Source organism: Mytilus californianus, unplaced genomic scaffold (genome assembly GCF_021869535.1).
Source record: "Mytilus californianus isolate M0D057914Y unplaced genomic scaffold, xbMytCali1.0.p SCAF_48, whole genome shotgun sequence".
NCBI lineage: Eukaryota > Metazoa > Mollusca > Bivalvia > Mytilida > Mytilidae > Mytilus > Mytilus californianus.
Genome location: NW_026262699.1, coordinates 1165036 through 1172276, shown reverse-complemented (window position 1 = coordinate 1172276; position 7241 = coordinate 1165036).

Genomic DNA, 7241 nt, shown 5'->3' with positions numbered 1-7241 from the left:
AAAAGTCCCTGGTACTGTTTTATATATGAGCGGTGTCCTGATAGAAATTGATCTTCTGCAAATGCACGTTTACATGTACATGCATAAGACTTTGATCGTTTTTGAAACATTCAAATACGAAATAAAAGATGAATTGTGGTTTGTTGTGTTTCTTATATCAACTCAATACAAAACAGTTACAGACATTACATAGAAATTTGTTGAACCCGAAACTAGTTAACAAAGGTATTTATATTCATTGACATAAGGTCGATTTCTGTCAAGGAATGAAAGCTCTGTATGAGGTAGATGATCAACATGTTTTGTGTTTGGTTAATTTTGCTCAGATTTAAGTTTTTCTTAATCCTGGCATCAATGATTTTTTTTCTACCACTTGGTCGATGACACTACTGATTGAGGTTTCCTCCGTGAGGTGATCATCAGCCTAGTAGTCAGCACTTCTGTGTTCACATGAACTATTGTTGATATTGTCATAATTATGAATTGACTGTTTACCAAGCCTTTAATTTTTCGAAAAACTAAGGATTTTCTACTAAAGGAATAGATTACCTCAGCTTTATTTGGCTTCCCATTCAAAAATTCGGGTCCTCAGATTTCTTCAACTTCTTAATTTATTTGGCCTTTTAATAATTTTTTTCGAGTTTCACTGGTGTGTTTCTTAAGACAAAACGCTCACATGGCGTAGACAGATTAAATCCTGGTGTATGTGATGTGTTTATTTACTATGTCATGAATGCAAATTGCGTGGCAAATTTCGAATAATGAATGATTATAACTTCCGTATCCCATATTCTTTGTCAGCCTATCACTGTTACACTCGTCTTCTTAAAAACTCCATATATTGTTAACATTGATAGTGAACCTAGTCTATCAATGATTGAGTATGGTTATATCTATTTTTCTTTATCATAAAATATAAAAACAATGTATACATACATACGGTCCAGCGCTGGAAGGTCTTGAAATGTTCCTTGTTGTATTGCAGTTATTTGATTGTTGTACAGATATCTGAAGAAAAAAAACCCCTGGTACTGTTGTATATATGAGCGGTGTCCTGATAGAAATTGATCTTCTGCAAATGCACGTTTACATGTACATGCATAAGACTTTGATCGTTTTTGAAACATTCAAATACGAAATAAAAGATGAATTGTGGTTTGTTGTGTTTCTTATATCAACTCAATACAAAACAGTTACAGACATTACATAGAAATTTGTTGAACCCGAAACTAGTTAACAAAGGTATTTATATTCATTGACATAAGGTCGATTTCTGTCAAGGAATGAAAGCTCTGTATGAGGTAGATGATCAACATGTTTTGTGTTTGGTTAATTTTGCTCAGATTTAAGTTTTTCTTAATCCTGGCATCAATGATTTTTTTCTACCACTTGGTCGATGACACTACTGATTGAGGTTTCCTCCCTGAGGTGATCATCAGCCTAGTAGTCAGCACTTCTGTGTTCACATGAACTGTTGTTGATATTGTCATAATTATGAATTGACTGTTTACAAAGCCTTTAATTTTTCGAAAAACTAAGGATTTTCTACTAAAGGAATAGATTACCTCAGCTCTATTTGGCATCCCATTCAAAAATTCGGGTCCTCAGATTTCTTCAACTTCTTAATTTATTTGGCCTTTTAATAATTTTTTTCGAGTTTCACTGGTGTGTTTCTTAAGACAAAACGCGCACATGGCGTAGACAGATTAAATCCTGGTGTATGTGATGTGTTTATTTACTATGTCATGAATGCAAATCGCGTGGCAAATTTCGAATAATGAATGATTATAACTTCCGTATCCCATATTCTTTGTCAGCCTATCACTGTTACACTCGTCTTCTTAAAAACTCCATATATCGTTAACATTGATAGTGAACCTAGTCTATCAATGATTGAGTTTGGTTATATTTATTTTTCTTTATGATAAAATATAAAAACAATGTATACATACAGACTGTCCAGCGCTGGAAGGTCTTGAAATGTTCCTTGTTGTATTGCAGTTATTTGATTGTTGTACAGATATCTGAAGAAAAAAAAAACCCTGGTACTGTTTTATATATGAGCGGTGTCCTGATAGAAATTGATCTTCTACAAATGCACGTTTACATGTACATGCATAAGACTTTGATCGTTTTTGAAACATTCAAATACGAAATAAAAGATGAATTGTGGTTTGTTGTGTTTCTTATATCAACTCAATACAAAACAGTTACAGACATTACATAGAAATTTGTTGAACCCGAAACTAGTTAACAAAGGTATTTATATTCATTGACATAAGGTCGATTTCTGTCAAGGAATGAAAGCTCTGTATGAGGTAGATGATCAACATGTTTTGTGTTTGGTTAATTTTGCTCAGATTTAAGTTTTTCTTAATCCTGGCATCAATGATTTTTTTTCTACCACTTGGTCGATGACACTACTGATTGAGGTTTCCTCCCTGAGGTGATCATCAGCCTAGTAGTCAGCACTTCTGTGTTCACATGAACTATTGTGACATTGTCATAATTATGAATTGACTGTTTACAAAGCCTTTAATTGTTCGAAAAACTAAGGACTTTCTACTAAAGGAATAGATTACCTCAGCTTTATTTGGCATCCCATTCGAAAATTTGGGTCCTCAGATTTCTTCAGCTTCTAAATTTATTTGGCCTTTTAATATTTTTTTTTCGAGTTTCACTGGTGTGTTTCTTAAGACAAAACACGCACCTGGCGTACACAGATTAAATCCTGGTGTATGTGATGTGTTTATTTACTATGTCATGAATGCAAATCGCGTGGCAAATTTGGAATAATGAAAGATTATAACTTCCGTATCCCATATCCTTTGTCAGCCTATCACTGTTACACTCGTCTTCTTAAAAACTCCATATATCGTTAACATTGATAGTAAACCTAGTCTATCAATGATTGAGTTTGGTTATATTTATTTTTCTTTATGATAAAATATAAAAACAATGTATACATACAGACGGTCCAGCGCTGGAAGGTCTTGAAATGTTCCTTGTTGTATTGCAGTTATGTTATTGTTGTACAGATATCTGAAGAAAAAAACCCTAGTACTGTTTTATATATGAGCGGTGTCTGATAGAAATTGATCTTCTGCAAATGCACGTTTACAGGTATAGCATAAGACTTTGATCGTTTTTGAACATTCAAATACGAAATAAAAGATGAATTGTGGTATGTTTTGTTTCTTATATCAACTCAATACAAAACAGTTACAGACATTACATAGAAATTTGTTGAACCCGAAACTAGTTAACAAAGGTATTTATATTCATTGACATAAGGTCGATTCTATCCAACGCATCTCATATATTACTCTAAGAAAATTGTATGTTGTATTTCTGATATATGAAGATTTATCTAGTTTTAATAAAAATTGTATATTTACATTGATGCGACAATGACGCCAGTCAGTTAACTATTTTCAATATAGGCAACAACAGTTTACAGATGTTCAAACAGACCTCATTGACAGATTATTTTCTAATGAACTAATTGATCATTCTTCAATATTTAAAAACAAAGTGTTTTTAATAAGTTGTTTAATAAAAACTCGTCATAGATATTAGGATTCAAATCTTAGACGCCAGACGCGTTTTTCATCTGCAAAAGACTCATCAGCAACGCTTGAATAAAAATAGTTCAATTCATTATTGAATAAAAGGCAACAAACGTCAAATTGGCTTCGACAACACGTTATTTGGTAACGTATGGCAAGTGCTTTTTTTATCCGTATCAATGAATTATTCTTAATTCGGTATTCACTATGTTTTATCTACTTAGTTTTGTAACACTCTTCTACTTATTAAATACTCATGGAATGCAAACAGATTAGCGTTTTTAATACCAAACCCGTATTAAACAACTTACCGAGCAATTGCACTAAACCATGATTTTACTCCGCCAGATTAGCCTTACGACAATTAATTTATTTACATTCATTTTCCAGAACAAAATATATGAAAATAACAAACACCTAGTTTAAACATGTGTTAAACGTTAACAAGCTGATATAACCTAAAGTATATCCCGAAAGAAGACAAGGAATGAGAGCTCTGCATGAGATAGATAATCAACATGTTGATGTTTGGTTCATTTTGATGACAGAACTCCATGTATAGTAATCATTGATAATAGTAAACCAAGTCTACCACTGCTTTTGTTAAGATTCAGTTTTCATTTTCATCTTGATAAATATTGTAAAAATGTATACATACAGACGGTTTATAGCTGTTAGGTTTTGAAATAATCCTTGCTGTATTGAAGTTATTTGATTGCTGTACAAATACCTGAAACAAAATAATGGTAACGTTTCATACATTTTACACTAAGGAAATTGTTTTTTCTCTTATGGTTGTGGCTTGTTATCTATTTCTTCCTTGAAAAAGATATTTTTCTTATCAAACTACACGGAGTGTGATACGAAAGAGTGATACGAAAGCTGCTTTAATTTGATTGGCTTATCCAGCATCACGACATTTCCATTGTCTATTCATTGGGTCATAGATGGTTTTCAATGGTTAAGACGATGTACATTTCATCCATGGCAACGGATATATGCGATTTCTTCAACGATACACAAAACACTTACACTTTTCACCTGAAAATCTTCTTTTTGAAATATTTCATTACATTCTGAAGCGTACAAAAAGTTTTAAAATGTCTAGTGTTAAAGTTTGACGCTGGAACAGGACATATGACGTCATACTGATATGTGCAAAAGACTAGATCAATGATTCTAGGATTTTTTAATTCAACACAATAAAAGTGTCTACCATAAGAGAAATAGGTGATAATTGGATATCGCTTGATATCATCTGTCGTTATTTAATTTTAAATATTAATAATAAACTCTCCGAAGGCTCGTTTATTATTATATTGAAATTAAATAATTTGAGTTGATATGAAGCGATATCCAATTCTAACTCATTATGAAACCTATAAATATTCATTGGTATGTGAATATCTATAAATATTTTATTAATATTATATAATGATATTGGTGTGACTATGACGCCATGACGCCAGTCAGTTAACAACTTAAATATAGGCAAGAGTAGTTTACAGATGATTAAACAAGCCACATTGAAAGATTATTTCAAATTTTCTATTTGATCATTATTAATTCTTTTAAAGCAAAGTTTGTTAAATGAGTTGTTTAATATGAACTCATTATATATACCAAGTTTAAATTGTGTTCACCAGACGCTCGTTTCGTCTGCAATAGACTTATAAGCAACGCTCGAATCAAGAAAGTTATACCAGGCCAAATACAATACAGTGTATTATCGTGTAAAACACAACTTACGTGAAATTTGCTACAACACGTTATTGGTATCGTAACTTATGGATTTAAAATTTTTTCTTGATTGCAAAATGTGTGGCAAATGAATTTCTTGTCCTTATCGAAAAATTATTATAACTTCAGTATCCACTATTCTATGTCTACCTAGAATTATGACACTAATACTAATGAAATGCAATCAAATTAGCGCTTTCAAAACCAAACTCTATTTAACAATATCATAAAACAAGGAATGAGAGCTCTGCATGATGTAGATAATCAACATATTTTTGTGCATAGTTCATTTTGCTCACACATAATTTTTTTGTAATCTTGGTATCAATGATGAGTTTATTTTCAACCACTGGGTCGATGCTTTGTTTTGTAGACAGTCGTTTTTCGGTTTTGCAAAGGTTTTGTCGATCTCTTTTACAGCCTATGGACCATACTATCTGAAATTCATTAACATGTGTCACAGTTTTTGTTTTCTTTGCTCTTTCGTTTTGAATTGTATTGACATTCTCGCTTATAAATACATGCTGCTTAGTCTAATCAAATGGGGCAACAACCGTTACGTTTATGGACGGCCGAATTCAATATATCGTATTCATTAATAATAGTAAACATGGTTTGTCACTGATTGAGTTTAGATTAAGTTTTCATTTTCGTCTTGATAAATTATCAAAACAATGTAAACATACAGGTAGTATAACGCTTGTAGGTGTTGAAATGCTCCTTGTTGTATTGTAGTTATTTGGTTATTGTATAAATATCTGAAAAAAATATAATGTTTATGATTAATATATTATATATTATATGCAAATTGTTTATTATCATTGATATGTGAAGATGTATCTAGTTTTGTTAAATATTGTATAATGATAACGGTGTGATCATGACGCCAGTCGATTAACAACTTAAATATAGGCAACAATAGTTTACAGATGTTCAAACAGGCTACATTGACAGATTGTTTTCTAATAAACTACTTGATTATTTCGTCCAACAACTCATCATAGATACCAGGATATAAATTTTGAATTCCAGACACGCGTTTCGTCAACAAAAAGATTTGTCGAATCGCAAACAAAATTATAAAGGCCAAATGAAACACAATATATTTGTGTGAAAAAAACGACTTGCGTGAAATTTTCTACGACAACATGTTCTTTCGTATCGTAATCTATTGGATGAAACAGTATGCTTGAAAGAAAAATGTGTCGCAAATGATTGTTATATCCTTACGAACGGATGATTATTACGTCCGTGTCCACCAAACATTTTCTATGTTGCATTGTAACACCCATCTTATTAAACATAGTGGAATGCACATGGATTTGTATCTACTGCCTTTTTTTTTAGTAGATATTAAAATAAGTCAAATGTATCGTATTTTAGTGGATTGATTGTATCCTTTCATCCTTTGCCAAACACATGTCTTCAGTCCCTATGAGTCTATGTATTTGTTTATTTTAATAGTCACTCATAGCAGCAGATTTGTTTTCTGGAATACTATTAAGTTATAAGAGGTTATGGTTTGACAGATATTTAAGTATAAGCTTGGTTATATGTTGTTGTCTGTTACGACGCCAATTAAAACGGAATTAGAAACCGAAATACTCAAGACGTTTATTGTTCTTTTATTTGTCTTTGTAAATTATTAACCTTTACTGTTTAAGCCTTTTTTGGTAATATCCTTTCGGAGTGGCTCGGTACTTATACATCCCGCCATAGTGTTATTGTGCAATGGTTTTTTTTGGTATTTTTGTCTTTCATTTTTGCTTATGTGATTTGTCTTTATGCCATTTTGTTTTTCTTTGTTGTCATATTTGTTTGTTTTATGGTGAGTAGAATTATAACACAATGTTGACTATTGTACCCCTATTTTTGACATTTTAACCTATAATGTCTGTTTGTTTTTTCACATATTGTTGTCAATGTAATGGA